Source organism: Ornithorhynchus anatinus, chromosome 17, assembly GCF_004115215.2.
Source record: "Ornithorhynchus anatinus isolate Pmale09 chromosome 17, mOrnAna1.pri.v4, whole genome shotgun sequence".
NCBI lineage: Eukaryota > Metazoa > Chordata > Mammalia > Monotremata > Ornithorhynchidae > Ornithorhynchus > Ornithorhynchus anatinus.
Genome location: NC_041744.1, coordinates 31867773 through 31883355, shown reverse-complemented (window position 1 = coordinate 31883355; position 15583 = coordinate 31867773). Strand labels below are relative to the sequence as shown.

At 40.8% G+C, this 15583-nt stretch overlaps 1 protein-coding gene across 6 annotated transcripts in view; it reads right to left on the bottom strand.

The window, feature by feature from the left end:
• The window catches only part of EPHA6 (EPH receptor A6), a 371578-nt gene that overhangs the window by 18424 nt on the left and 337571 nt on the right, over positions 1-15583 (bottom strand). The gene's annotated exons all lie outside the window — the stretch shown is intronic.

Here is a 15583-nt window from a genome sequence, read left to right as displayed (position 1 = left end):
TTCACTACTCAGAATAAATTTAGGATCTAAATTCAATTAATCAGATCAGTTAATCAATCAATCAATAATACTTACTGAGTGCCTATTTTGTATAGAGAAATGTGTTAACTTCTTGGAAACGTGCAAAAGAGGAAGTAGATCAATCTTTTCTGAATACAATATCATATTTAATTAGTGACATCTAGTTAAAAGATGACTAGAAAAGACTTTCTCTTTTTAAGAGTAAAGCAAATCAAGAGTCCACTTCATTTAGAATATTTGGAATCGTTCCAGTGAACAAATCTTTTACAAACACTGGAAAATAAGAACTGCCTTCTGCTAGAGCTAGTGACTCACCCTATCAAGGATCGCTAGATGGCAGATAAGAGCAATCGGCAGGCCTGAGATACCATTTACGGTCACTTTTCCATGCATAGCAAATACTCTACCCTTCAGGGGAAAGCACTTTAGCAGAGAAGATGAGGAGGTAAAAACTCCAGAAGAGGGTCATCAATACAATAACAAAATAACCAAAATTATTTGGGGAAAATAATTAGTACTGAATAGAAACACAAGACACGCTGGGGTTAATGAAATATTCACTTACCATATATTCTATCAAGGCAGCAAGGATGAGGGTGGGTTATCAGAAAATATCCTACCACCATTCTCGGAAAGCAGCAATGATTGGATGGGTTATGGGGAGATATGGGTAGGAGGAGAGAGAGTGGGGTGAGAGGAGAAGGAATCATAAAAGGGAGAAGAGGGAAAACAAGGAAAGAGAGCCTGAAATGCTTTCCTCTGGACCTTGTTCAGCTGCGGACATTGGGAGGAGGATTGCTGTGAGATGCATGAAAAGGCACTAAACATTAGGGTCGGGTGTTGGGAAAAATGTCACAAGTCCCCATGGCAGCCTGGGTGTTGGTACAATAAGAAAATAAGCAGCAGTTACATTACTGCTTGGAGGGAATAGGCCGGGTACACTTCACCACTCTAGCTAGGGCTAGCTCTGGTCAAACATCTGCAGCTTTCCCAGCATTTGACCAATGGGACAGGGCTTTTTGCCAGTAATGGTGGGGGGAACAGTGCGGCTTTAAGTGCTGCCCCACTGACTCTTCAGCAGATGAAATCTCGGAGCTCCATGGCTGCAGTCAACCTTTAAACACTTCTCCACTATGCTAACAATTTATTTGATGTGAACATTTTACCCAGGCCTGCTATGTTCACCAGGAGAGAGTGGCCAGGGTATTCTCGCAGAGATGGGTCTTGGGCTACAGTATCTTTCATCTAAGTCCAATCCCCTTGACAGGTGGGACTATAAGCCAAAAAAACACATTCCCAACCTAAGGACCAGCCCGAGTCTAGTTTTAATATCTCCTAAAATGGGTTCACACTTCATGTGAACGCTCATCCAAACCTGGTTTGTGAACATTTGTGTTGCAAAGTAATAACTACCAGGCAAAGAGAATAAGGCAGGAAGGACCAGGTCTTGGTTCTTCCTTGTCTAAGTGACCAAAAATTCCTCTTTAGATAGGAGAGTTCCATTCAGGATCCCATCCTGACATCTGAATTGCTTTGGGAAAGACCTGAATAGGATTTTGCTAGTGGCCACTTGCCAACCTTTTCTTTTCCTTGTTCTCTCTTTCCCCACTTCCCTTTTCTTTTCCCTCACTTCTTTCCCTCTCTTTCCCCACTTCCCTTTTCTTTTCTGTTCCTCACTTCTCCCTGGCAGGAAATCCCTACTCCATCCTGTTTAGCATTTCAGGACACCTTAGACTGTAGTAGATCTAAAATGGTGCTGATACTAGGATGGACATGAAGTGGGTTGTTGGCCACAATAAGTGACTTTACTACTGATCCTGTCAATATTTAAGCCAATGATGAATCTACTTTACTGAAGCATGGGAGAAAACAGAATGAAAATTGAGCATTCCTGGCAGGTCAGGGTCTGACTCTACCTGTGATTCTACTACCCTTCCTATCCCTAGTCCTCCCTGCTTTTCTGGAGGCAGTAGCCAGGGGAAAGAAGTAGTGACTGTCATTGTTCCCAACCTCCATGCCCGCACCCCTTCTTTCAAGTACATGTTTTTGGCTGTTACAGTCACACTTGGTGCTGAGGAAAAGCAGCACCAATCAGGAGAGGGCATAAGGGCTGGCTGTTGTAGAGAGCTGCACCTCTCAGTGCCTGGTGAATACGGCCCTCCTGCCTTGTTCAAAGAGCCTCACTTCCAGTGAGTGGGATAGGTTCTATACCATTTTTAAAAATGGTATTTGTTTAAAGTGTACTATGTTCTAGACACTGTACTCAGCGCTGTGGTAGATACAAGCTAATTAGGTTGGACACAGTCCTTGTCCCACTTGGGGCTCACAGTCAATCTCCATTTTGCAGATGAGGTAACTGAGGCACAGAGAAGTTAAGTAACTTGGCCAAGGTCACACAGCAGACAGGGGGTGGGACCGCAATTAGAACCCAGGTCCTTCTGACTTCCCTGGGCCATGCTCTTTCCACTAGGCCACTTTGCTCCTCTATTATGGCCGTAGAGGATGTGGTGCCTCACCAAGACCCTTTGGGGGGTCTCCCTTCTTCTCCATCACTTCCTTGAGGGCACTAGAGCATCAAGGAGGTCTCACCAAGTCTGTATGTGCAATGAGTTGCAGTCCCTTCAATGCTCAGTTTCCTCATTTGTAAAATGGAATTAATAAAATCGGTTTCTCCCTTTCCTAATCCCAAAATTCAATGAGGATGAATGAGAGCATGGGTCCAAGTAACAAAGGATAGAAACTCATTTTTTAAAAAAGTAATTTAACTCTTTTAGAAATCTAGGACTCCCTTTTCCAAAGTGACTATAGAAGTAAGTGTGAGTTAAATGACATTTCAGGGGCCTAGGGGCTGTTTTCGCATTTCCCCATTCTCTCTTCTATCTGTAGGCTGAGTTGCTAGTTACAGCTCTTCAGGCTTTTTGGAATAAAGACTCTAAATCACCCCAAGGTGTTGGTATTTTTAATCCTAATGAAGATGAGATGAAAAGTTAGAATGGGCAATGAAGGCCATCTATTTTAGAGCATGTGAATAGAGCTTTTTAAACTGCTTGACTGCAAGTAAGTAAAATTGAATTTAAATCAATATTTCACAAAGTCCCCCACATTTTAAAATAAGGCACAGTGATAAATAATATAAATCTAAATAGCAGACCCATCCAAGATAATCTGTGTCTTGGTTTCTGGAGAACCCTTAAAAAAATTAAAAATTTTCTCTTCCAGTCTCCCCTTAGACTCAAGCTACATTTTTGCTCAACCTCTGAATATAAGGATCTCAATGAAATGTTAATTTTGCTTCCTGCAATAAATAAGCTCTGAAGGTGCTATTCAAATGCTTATGAATCACAGTCTTTTTCACCTGCTGCCTCCTGAATAGGGACAATCCTGAATTACTTTTGATTATAATTCATGGACAGATTTCACTGAGCACTACTGTATCAAACCCCACCACCTCTCCCTCAAAGAGGAGGCAAGTGAGAGGTGCTATTTTGGATATCTGTTTAAAGAGATTTTCCTTTTTACCCTGCCTACTAGATAGGGTAGGACACACTGCTATTATGAGATAGAATTCAAGTACACAATACACTGAGATTGAACCTCCCTCAGAGTTGTGATAACTTAATACGACATAGCATTCTATTACTCATTCTAGCATTAAAAAAAATCTAGTATATGCAAAAGGCCCAGGAGACAGGTGTGTGTTTGTCTATGCTCAATGCCCTGTTTTCCACCTATCAGAGTGTTTGTCCTTAGCAAAGACACCCACTGGAGTTGCATGTTCTGCTCCACAAAACTGGTCCTAGGGTCAAACTGCTGAAGTAATTCAAGAAAGTGATAAGAGTATTTATAATGGTTATTTATCACAGCCATCAACTAAGCACCAAAGTGGTCTTTGCATTAAAACTTTCATTTTTGATATCTTGGTATTGTGCTTTTCTTGCATCTGTTGCACTTTTTCAATTTCATTCACCAGGGGGATAAAGGACTGAAAATGAAATGCCATTTTTTTTAATCTGTTACCGTTTGCTCAATTTCTCACGTTACATTATTGTTTTAAGGAAACATTCTTCGTGGAATTTGACATTCTCATGTCTTTCTGGAAGTGAGACATAAGAAATAAGCTAAACCCTAGGAATTTAAGAAAAAGAAAATATCTGGTAGAAGAAGAGGAAGTGAAAATGGCAAACTAAGCATTATTCAATCTAGCATCCTAATGTGCTGCAATGTTGCTTCCATTACAAGTTGGTTCTGCCCAGGTTCTTCTCATGACAAATCAATCAATCTCATGCCAAATGAGCTTGGTCGTCTCACATTAGCCATTGGTGGGCATTTGCCAGCATTTCCAAATCAGCACCACTTTGGATAATTCCACATTATTGACAGGCTGTCCCAAAAACCCATGTCCTGAAATCCTGACAAAGTTTCATGTCAGACTTGTAGTGCATTAGTGTGGTTGTCAGCAAAGTTCCCTTGAGCCTGGTTGATTTCTGCTTGACCTCAGACAATACTGTCAATCTTTCACTTTTGTGAGCACAAAAATAAATCTAAAAACTGTATTTAAATAAAAGAGGAACTTTGATTTTGGCCCTCTCAGGGAAGACTGACATCTTATTTCAAGTACTAACCTTACTTAACTGTATTAGGGAGGACTGACTTTAGTTCTAGTTGGCAAAGAAACTTCAATTTGAAGATTCAAAAGGAAATTAATTTTTATTGTAAGAATACTGCTTCAGGCTAACTGTCTAATTTCTGAAAGACTAAAACAGGGATTCAAACCAACATCTAAGCAAAGCCATATGGAGGGTCCAAAATTGATTTTTATGATCTGTAATCTATCTTTATGTCTATTTCTCTTTCTAAACTGTAAGTTCCTTGTCAGAAGGGAATATGTTTACCAACTCTGTTGTACTCTCCCAAGTGCTTAGTGCGTTACTTTGTACACAGTAAATCTTCAATAAATACCATTGATTGACGGATTGATTGAGGTCCATGGTTGCTTTAAATACAGGAAGGACAGCACACAGCACTCATGCCACTCATCCCTAACCAATACTTAAATATTCCCATACTCTACTATTTTCCCTATCCCTAATCTAATTCCTGTTTTATCCTCTAGACTTGAGGATCCTTGTGGGCAGGGAATACATCTACCAACTGTTATATTATTACTTTCCCAAATGTTTAGTGCAGCACTTTGCATACAGTAAGCACTCAATAAATAGCACTGATTGATCGATATGCCCGTATCTTTAAAAGGATCTTCTTTTCCTTCTCAATTCTCCTCTCCCACGTCCATTCCTGTTATTTGGGAAGAACTAAATTCTGGTGAAGAGGAGACATCACCATTTGATAATCCTGTGATAAAATATTACCAATATATGACAAAAGTGATTACACAGTAATGACAGATTCCCAAATCATTTCCAGATGGGCTTGTAGGAGAAACTTCTTATTTAGCATAACAGAAGAATTATATAAGAGAAAAAATGGGAACATAGTTCCATTTTTTAAACCTTCTTCTTAGGAAGATAGCTAGCTAGGCTTTGAAGCTGAAATACCTTAGATCCAACAAAAGAAATCCACCATAACATTCTCAATCTCGCCCTAACCTGTCATATTTCTCCTTTCTGGAATTATTACTTTTTTAAATCAAACAAATTAAACTGACCATCTTGTTTTACTTAATTCTTGGCTTCAGAAAGTATCATGGAACTCTGAAGCATTCCATTCTGTTATCAATATTAAACATTGTTTCACACTTCAGGTGAGAAACTTTCTAAAAAGTCATAAAATTTCTCATTAGCATTTCCTTTGTACCAAATCACTTTAACATTCAAGAAAAATTCCTTCCCCTTTTCTCAAGTAGTGATTTTCACAAAGGTTGAAAGATAATAAAATGCCTGATAAAAATGCATAGCTTTGACCCTCAACATCCATGTAAGGAAGAGGGTAGTGAATTTTTCTCAACACTTAAATCTGTTTTACAATCACAGTTTCTTGACAGAACCATTTAAGGGTTTTACAAAACACCCAAGTCATGTTAGATTAAGCAATCATACTGGATGATAACGGTCCTAGTAGGTTTGTATACCTAATTGGCCTGCATGAGTCAGAACTTCAAATCCATTATGTTCCCTTGTACCATGTCAGGAAGGGCTATTGTCTCCTGAAATGAGAATCGAGATATATCACTGGCATTTTATTCCCAATCCTGCTACTAATTTGCTGTGTGAATTAAGGAAGCCATTTATCCCCTCTGTGACTCAGATTCTCCACCAGTGATTTGGGGATGGTGTTTGTCACCTAGGGTGATGAGGCTCTTGATGAATATTAATGACTGGATGGTGTGAACTTGAATGAACAAGATTCAGGTATCCAAGAGGGTGGTGAAGAAAAATAATTATATATAAAATTAAAATAACTGCAAAATATTATTATTATTATTATTATTATTATTATTATTATGTTGGTATTTGTTAAGCGCTTACTATGTGCCGAGCACTGTTCTAAGCGCTGGGGTAGACATAGGGGAATCAGGTTGTCCCACGTGGGGCTCACAGTCTTAATCCCCATTTTACAGATGAGGGAACTGAGGCACAGAGAAGTTAAGTGACTTGCCCACAGTCACACAGCTGACAAGTGGCAGAGCTGGGATTCAAACTCATGAGCCCTGACTCCAAAGCCCGTGCTCTTTCCACTGAGCCACGCTGCTTCTCTAAAATTAAAATTAAAATAACTGCAAAATATATTTCCTTGTACTCCTCAGGGGAATGATCTGCACTGCTGTAGGATTTCTTATACAATATCAAAATGTAAATTATAGAGCTAAAATATTTTTCATTATCTGTACTGGACAATATAGTAATCAACTCTGTATTTGTTAAATGTTAGGACTTAGACTGTGAACCTCCTGTGGGACTTCCTGATTAACCTGCATCTATGCCAGCATTTAAAACAGTGCTTGACATAGAAGTGCTTAACAAATACCATAATTATAATAAGTATCATTGCTTAATACTTAGCAGACAGAAGAGAAAGGTAAAAGGAATGAGAAAAGAATAGAAAGGTAAGTGAAGGCAGAGGCAGAATGAAGAAATTTCCCAAGGTGCAGCTTAAACTTTCCCCCCCAAAATGCAGAAAGTTATTAGCCCTCCTAACCCAACTCCTCTTCTTCCTTTCCCGTCCTTGATCACTCAGGTTAACTGCGATACAGGAGGGATGTGATTCTCTGTAGATTAATGGGAGAAAAAGCATTCATTCAATTCATTCAATCGTATTTACTGAGCACTTACTGTGTGCAGAGCACTGTACTAAGCTTGGAAAGTACAATTTAGCAATAGAGACAATCCCTGCCCACACCGGGTTTACAGTTTAGAAGCAGTGAGAAGCAGCATGGCTTAGTAGATAGAGCACAGGCCTGGGTGTCCGAAGGACCTAGATTCTGATCCCAGCTCTGCCACTTTTCTGCTAAGTGACCCTTGGCAAGATTGTTTACTTGTTATGCCTGTTTACTTAAGAATAATATTAATGATGGTATTTGTTTAGCTCTTAGTATGTGCCATGCCAAGCACTGTTCTAAGCGCTGGAATTGTATTGATGTCTGTCTCACCCGGTCTAGACTGTGAGCTCGTTGTGGGCAGGGATTGGCTCTCTTTACTGCTGTATTGTACTTTCCCAAGTGCATAACTCTGCACACAGTAAGCACTCAATAAATATGATTAAATGAATAAATAACCTAACTTCTCTGTACCTCAGTTATCTCATCTGTAAAATGGGGATTAAGACTGTGGGACAAGGGCTGTGTCCAACCTGATTAGTTTGTATCTACCCCAACACTTAGTACAGTCCCCGGCACATAGTAAGAGCTCAACAAATATCATTAAAAATCGGTAAAATCTATTAATGAAACTGCTCTACAGAGACAGAAATGTTATGTTTTTGGAACTCCACCCGAATTGCTGATAATACACACTACTGTAGAAAAGATGCAATTCCAAGAAACACTTTTCCTCACATTTCCACTAATGGATCCCTAACCAGTTGGGTCTCAGGCAGCAGTAGCAGGAGAGGTGGAGGAATAGGAGAGAAGGGAGAGTTCAGACCTTACCCAAACTCCCCCCGCGCATTTCGCTATTGCCCTGGTCCGGTCAGTAACTCCAAAGCCCATGAGGGCACAGCCATCTGTGACTGAAGGACCCGGGATGGAGGTAGCAGCAGTGAAGTATGTCACAATGAAACTGTGTGAAAACACTTTTCAAAAATAGATCTGACCCCAAAAAAAGGCACGAGAGGCTGGAGGAGAGTCTGGACCATGGGAAGAGGGCAAAGAAACCCACAGGAATAGTGAGTCAGGCAGGGCTAAGAAGAAATGGGTGGAGCCATTTCCCTGGCAAGTTTGCTAAAGTGGAAATTCACTTTAGCAAACTCAAGAAATCAAGAAGTGATTTCTGCCTGGATACTGAGGAACCATTAGAGATACTGCTATAAAATCCACAATCTGCAGTGATTCAAACTAAATTAGCTGCTTTGTAGCCTGCACTGCAATGATGATATTCTCATCTTTCACAACTTATTTCAGAGACAGTTTTCGTAGCAATCATTCTGGGCTTCTGAAGAAAATAATATTTCATGACAATAGGGAAAAATGGCCTTCTCCTAAATACTACCATTTCGAAGACAATCTGTCTTTCTCAGGGGCCTCAACTTCAGACCTTCTGCCAGCAAAGTCAGCTTGATAGCAATTGAAGAGGCTGATATCCTAAAAGCTGCCAGAGATTCAGAATTTCATTCATCTCGTAAATATCTAGGGCATTGATATCAGTACCTTGCAAGCAAAGATTGTTTAGATGCTTGTTTAAACCTGTGCTAGAAATGAGCTTTCAAGAACTTGAGGAAAATCCCTCTTCTAAGATACTCAGAAACTTCTGGATCTTTCTAATACACATTGATAAGATTAGCTTCCTTTTCAAAATTCTGATTCTTTAGCTATTTGCAGTACTGAAGGGGCTCTGCCCCAAAGGAAACTCCTGAAAGGCCTGAAGGAGTTCATGACAGTGAGAGCTCCTTCAGGCCCAGAGCCGAAGTCTGCAGGTTCTGTTCAGCGCTGCAGCCCCTTAGCTATGGAAGGGAAATGTCTGGGGTGGAAGGAGGTATGGGGGAGTCAGCCAGTCAGTCATATTTACTAAGTGCCTACTATGTGCAGGGCACTGTACTAAGTGCTTGAAAGAGTACACTATAACAATAAACAGACATATTCCTGCCCACAATGAGCTTACAGCCTAGAGGGAGGTTTCCAGGCAAGGGGGGAAGAGTTCAAGCCCCACTGCTCCAGAGCTTGGGCAGGTGGGCAGCCATGGTCATAACAGTGTCTGGGTTGGGCACTGGTACTGTGAGCCCCATGTGGAACAGAGACTGTGTACAACTCAATTTGCTTGTATCTACCCCAGCGTTTAGTACAATGCCTGACACATAGTAAGTGCTTAACAAATACCACAATTATTATTATTATTACTATTTGTGGCAAGACTGCTTTGGGCTAGGAGAGGGTCTCTTGTTATTGCAGCATATTCTGGCCTCTACCCCAGACTCCTGCATCCTGGGCTGGGATTTCCATCTCAGTTGCCTGGCACTCAGTGACGCCTCCTAGTAGGAAACCTCAAACTGATTTGAGAGGCTTGTGGAGGTGGCCAGATGGCTGATTCCACCCTACCCCATCCCCAACCCCTTATCTCCCCCCATAGGGGGTGCACAGCATTCTGGTGTGGTGACATCATTTACTAGTTCTTCAGCAAACTCAAGTTGGTAGTGGGGGTTTGACAGTCTGAGTTTGACTAAGGGTTTAGAGGGTCCCTGGGAGGCTGGAAATGTACAGTCTGAGTTTGACTAAGGGTTTAGAGGGTCCCTGGGAGGCTGGAAATGTCCTTCCACTGGCCAAATGTTTGCATCTGCTGTGATCTCCGTTGATTCCTTGAACAGACCCTCACCATTTGATTCAAATGTATAAGACCTACAGGGCCAGTGTGGTCTAGTGTTGGTCCACTCCTGCATGGGGGGCCTGGGTTTACACCCACAAAGGGATCCAGCTGCCAGGTGTGGACAGAGCATTCCCAAATTTAGTTCATTGGAAGAGGGTGCATAATCGCCTGATGGTGAGCCCAACATGATCCTCCAGCAGCCTATACCAGGAAACCCATATAGTGCTATTAATAATAATAATGTTGGTATTTGTTAAGCACTTACTATGTGCCGAGCACTGTTCTAAGCGCTGGGGTAGACATAGGGGAATCAGGTTGTCCCACGTGGGGCTCACAGTCTTAATCCCCATTTTACAGATGAGGGAACTGAGGCACAGAGAAGTTAAGTGACTTGCCCACAGTCACACAGCCAAGTGGCAGAGATTCGAACTCATGAGCCCTGACTCCAAAGCCCGTGCTCTTTCCACTGAGCCACGCTGCTTCTGTAGCCATGTTCTAGCCTGACACATAGCTGCAGTAGCAGTCACCTAGACGCACGCTAAGAGGGGTGTCTAGACTATAAGGTTCTTGTGGGAAGGGAATGTATCTACAGTATCTGTTATATTGTACTCTCCCAAGCGCTTAGTACAGTACTCAATAAATACGACTGGCCAATCTGTTTCAATCACACAGAACTATGCTCTCGAACAAAATTGTTTGTCATGGCTCTCAACTATTCATGGGGTCTAGGGTAGCTTCACCTAGGGTAGGGGAAACCTGTCTGCTCACAATAGCTTGGCAGTCTGGCCAGTGATCATAAAAAATCCACAGAACAGCCAGTTTGCGGATATTTTGTTCAGAAAGAATCATTTACTCTCAATTCCATTTCTTTGTTATAAGCACTTGCTAGGCTCAAACAAAGCAATGTACCCAGAGATATGTTTCCTAAATAAATTAGCTGCCACTCAGCAACAAAGTGTCTGTGACGATTCCATTTGGTTCAGTGACATTTGGGTAGAGCCCATAGATCATTACACTGTGTCCCATACCGATTGTTGAAGAATAGGATAACTCATTTTGATGATGGATAGTTTGTCAGAAAGACGTGGCTAGTCTTCCTTCAGAATACCGTAGAACTAAGTCAAATATTTGAATTAAAGGCCCAGGATGACTTTTAGTTAATACTTAAGTCTCAACCTTGCCTAAAGCCATAATATTAAAATTGATAGTGGTTTTTTTTTTTTTTACAACTGTACCTCATAGACTTATCTTTCTTGAACTTGTTTTCAGATCCATGGGACACTTTAATATACAATCCTACATGAGTTCTGGCATCAGGATAACACTGGTCCTATTAATCAACTGAAACCGCTCCTGGTTTTCCATGATGGTGTCATCTTTTGAGTAATATGGCATCAGATTATTTTGCACTGGTGATGTATTTCAGTAAATCATCATCTGAGTGATGATAACATAATGACAATAATGCATTAGCATAATTTATCACGACTTGTTCTTTCCTCTGGGGATGTGTGTGGTAATGTATAAACACTGGTTGTCACTGTGATGATGCATTGCAGCAACACTTCCTTGGAAAGAAGTGTTCTGATGGAGTACTGTTCATACCCGATAGCTCTGCCCAGGAATAAACAATTCTGCAATAGAACTGTAAGATGAAGGTCAAGGAACAGTAAAAGATGACTCGAGGGCAACAGGTGCGGTTGTCTGTTCTAGAAGAGCATCTCCAGATGCGATATTTAGGTTTGAGTAGCTTGAGCAAATTTCATGCCTGGCAAAGGTTTAAAATCCAGAGGTCTGCCAGACTGTCATGGAGATTTCTGTAGTCTGCCAACCAATTCAATAATACACCTCTCTTATCTACGCTGTGGAAGCCTTTTTCAGCAGTTTCAAAGGGATCTTTATGAATAGACAAAGAGGTGTCCAGACTTCATTCTAATGTTTTGTTCCTAATTTGCCCAGCATGCAATCTTATTTTCAGCAGTCCCAAATTCACTCTGACAGATCTCCTTAATGAGGAGTTCATGAGTGAGAAAGAGGAGGATGGAAGAGAGTAAGACCTATTACAGGAGGAGGATGTGAGGGCAATTATTTCTGGGAATCATGCCCTAAGCACACAAATCCATACAAAAAAAAAAAAAAGGCCATTGGCCTGCCTACCATCATATCCATGTATTTAGATAGTCGCATGACTATTGAAGTTAGTCAACACTTGGCCTAGGCCACAAGCTTCTGGAAACATAATTATTATGTAGATAGCCTATAAGATAATGCCAACTGTCATCAATTCCTGGGAAATTCCTGAGTTAAAGATAAGCACATCCTATTTCTGGGGTAGCTTTGCTGATTTTTTTTTCCATGTGTGTGTGCCAAAACATTATCCATGTCATTTTGAATGATTTTCTGGCTCTTGAAAAGATTGTTTTCATTCCAATGGATGCATAGGAAATCTCCTAGGTTCCCTGAACTCTGATCTCTCTTGGCTCTGGTGGCTTTTTGGAATTCTCTATGTGTATATTTCCATTTTTCTTAGTTTGCATTTTTTCTCTCTGTCCACTTTACATAAGGAGCCACCTACAGGTATCATATCTCCCCTTCTGTCCTGACTGGGTATAATCTATGGTGGCTGCTTAATCTTCTAAATGCACATAATAATAATAATAATTTCTTAATTCTACTGTGCCGGACTCTACCTTCTTTGTTGGAGGATGTGCCACACCTTCAGGGCTCTTCCTAACCCTAAAAACATTAAATATCCTCACTTCTAATACCTTGATATGAAACACCAGAATGCAGAAATCTAATAAAATTCTCCACAGGTATCCCTTCCACCTAAATTGGCAGGTAACTAATGGCAAAGGCATACATGTTCAGGTAAATGCAATCTACAGTACAATCTCTTTTAGTGTATGGCCATTCTAAGAGGCTGCCCTCATTTTCTCTGTTTGATCAACACCAAGGCTGAAAATTGAGGTCACTGAAAACTAAACCCCAATCAGCTGTGAATATGAATGGGAAACATAATTTTCTGGAAAACTCAAAAGTAAACCAGCCACACACAAGGATTTTTCAGGACTTCCCACAGGGTTCTAAATATCAGAAATTATTCAGGATGATGGGGTTCACTGTAAAAAAACTGAGCATCTTGGTACTGGAGATGGGACAGGCTTCAGACTCCAAAACCTTTATTGCCTATGTTCATGATGGCAAATGCATTATAATCACAAAGAGATCTGAGTCAGAAAAATAAATTTGTCTTTGAATTGATGGTCAACTTTCTACAATTACACAAAAGGGTAAAAGCTGCTGTCTGAGATAACACTGGCCAAAGCAGATTGTTTTCCCTCAAATGAATCTAGTGGTGTTAGAAATTCTTCTGTCTCATATTTCATATTTGAAAAGTATTTCCATAAGCAATAACTGAAGTAGTTTCATTAAACTCTAACATCACTTACGCAATTAAGGCTTTTTCCTACAATTTATCTTAAATCAGGAAAGCAAGACAATTTCTGCACTTCACACTTCGATACACTGCACAATTGGAATTAGAAGAAAAACACAGGAACACAATTATCAGGTATCAATTCTCACATTATGTTCTACAAATAAACTGCACTCACAGCCACTCTTTGTTTTAGTGTGATTATGTAAATAAGGGAAACTGCCAAATTGAGAATTGAGGTCACAGAGTGGGAAAAATCAAACATGCAATTTTTTTCAATTTAAAGAAAAAAAGCCTGGGTTATCTATCAGCTTGAGGGCCGGGGCGGGTGGGGGGGGAGAGGTGTGTATACATGTATGTGTACATACTTATGCGCACATACATGTGCTCAAAAAAAACATGCACTAAAAAGTTGAGTCCACTTAAATACATGTTACTATCTGCAATTCAATTGGAAGAAAACACCAGAAGAGTATGAATAATGTATTTTAAATTTGACTTTTTATACAGATGAAAGTGAGTTCTCAGGATGTACATACATCTCTTCAGGTTTGGCTTTTTGACTTTCTTTTTTTTTTACCATTTCAACACAATGGGTCATTACTTTGACTAATCATATATCACTACCATTTTATTGGCAGAATTCATTCCTGGGCCTTGTGAAAAAGTCAAATTCACGGTTGTTGAAGTGAATACAAAACACTTGGCTCATGTCTAATCCAAAAGCCAAAACAATTTAAATACCATACAAAAACTTTCCTATTCATTCATTCTATAATATTTATTGAGCGCTTACTAAGTGCAGAACACTGTACTAAGTGCTTGGAATGTACAATTCGGGAACAGATAGAGGCAATCCCTGCCTAATAACAGGCTCACAGTCTAAATGGGGGAGACAGACAACAAAGAAAAACAGAACAAAACCAAACAAGACATCATCATCAAGATAAATAGAATCATGGAGATATACACCTAATTAACAAAATAAATAGGGTAATAAATAATATATACAAATAAGGAGAGTGCTGAGGGGAGGGGAAGGGGAAAGAGCAGAGGGCGGGGGGGAAAGGGGAGGGGAGGAAGAGCAGAGGGAAAGGGGGGCTCAGTCTGGGAAGGCCTCCTGGAGGAGGTGACTTCTCAGTAGGGCTTTGAAGAGGGGAAGAGAGTTAGTTTGGCGGATGTGAGGAGGGAGGGCATTCCAGGACAGAGGTAGGACATGGGCCAGGGGTCGACGGTGGGACAAGTGTGAACGGGGGACCGTGAGGAGGTGAGCGGCAGAGGAGTGGAGTGCATAGGGTGGGCAGTAGAAAGAGAGAACAGAGGTGAGATAGGAGCTTTGAAGTCAAGAGTGAGGAGTTTTTGTTTTGCGCAAAGGTTGATAGGCCACCACTGGAGGTTTCTGAGGAGGGGAGTGACATGCCCAGAGCGTTTCTGTAGCAAGATGATCCGGGCAGCGGATCCTATGTCTTCCTATTCCTATGTCTTCTTAACAGTCCATGATTTGCAGATGAAATTATTTAGTAAAAGACATCCACTTCAAATAAACCAGCGTGGTTTTGTGGAAAGAGTCGGGGCTTGGGAGTCAGAGGTCATGGGTTTGAATCCCAGCTCCACCACTTGTCTCCTGTATGACCTTGGGCAAGTCACTTCACTTCTCTGTGCCTCAGTTCCCTCATCTGTAAAATGGGGATTAGGACTGTGAGCCCCATGTGGGATAACCTGATTATCTTGTATCTACCCCAGCGCTTAGAACGTGCCTGGCACATAATAGGCACTTAAAAATACCATCATTATTATAGGTTAACTAGACAATGAATGGAACAAAATAATTTTTTATGGCTTATATTTTCAGTGATAAGATAATGTTATTGCTCTTGAAGACTGGATCAACATTCATCCATTATATTGGAGAAAGACAACTGACCTTCAGCAAGAGTGGCATACTAACTTGCATGGATAAACTGTCTAGCAACTTGATTAGCATTCTGTGGAATCCATATGAAAATATCTAGCTTGTGAGGTTTGTAAAATGCTAAATTTGTCACTTTATGGGAGGTGTGTCATCCCAGGACCAAATGTTACCTCTAGTTCTGAGTAAAAGCCTCTTGGCACAGAGAATTCTCTAGGTCCCATTTGGCAACTCTGGTAAACT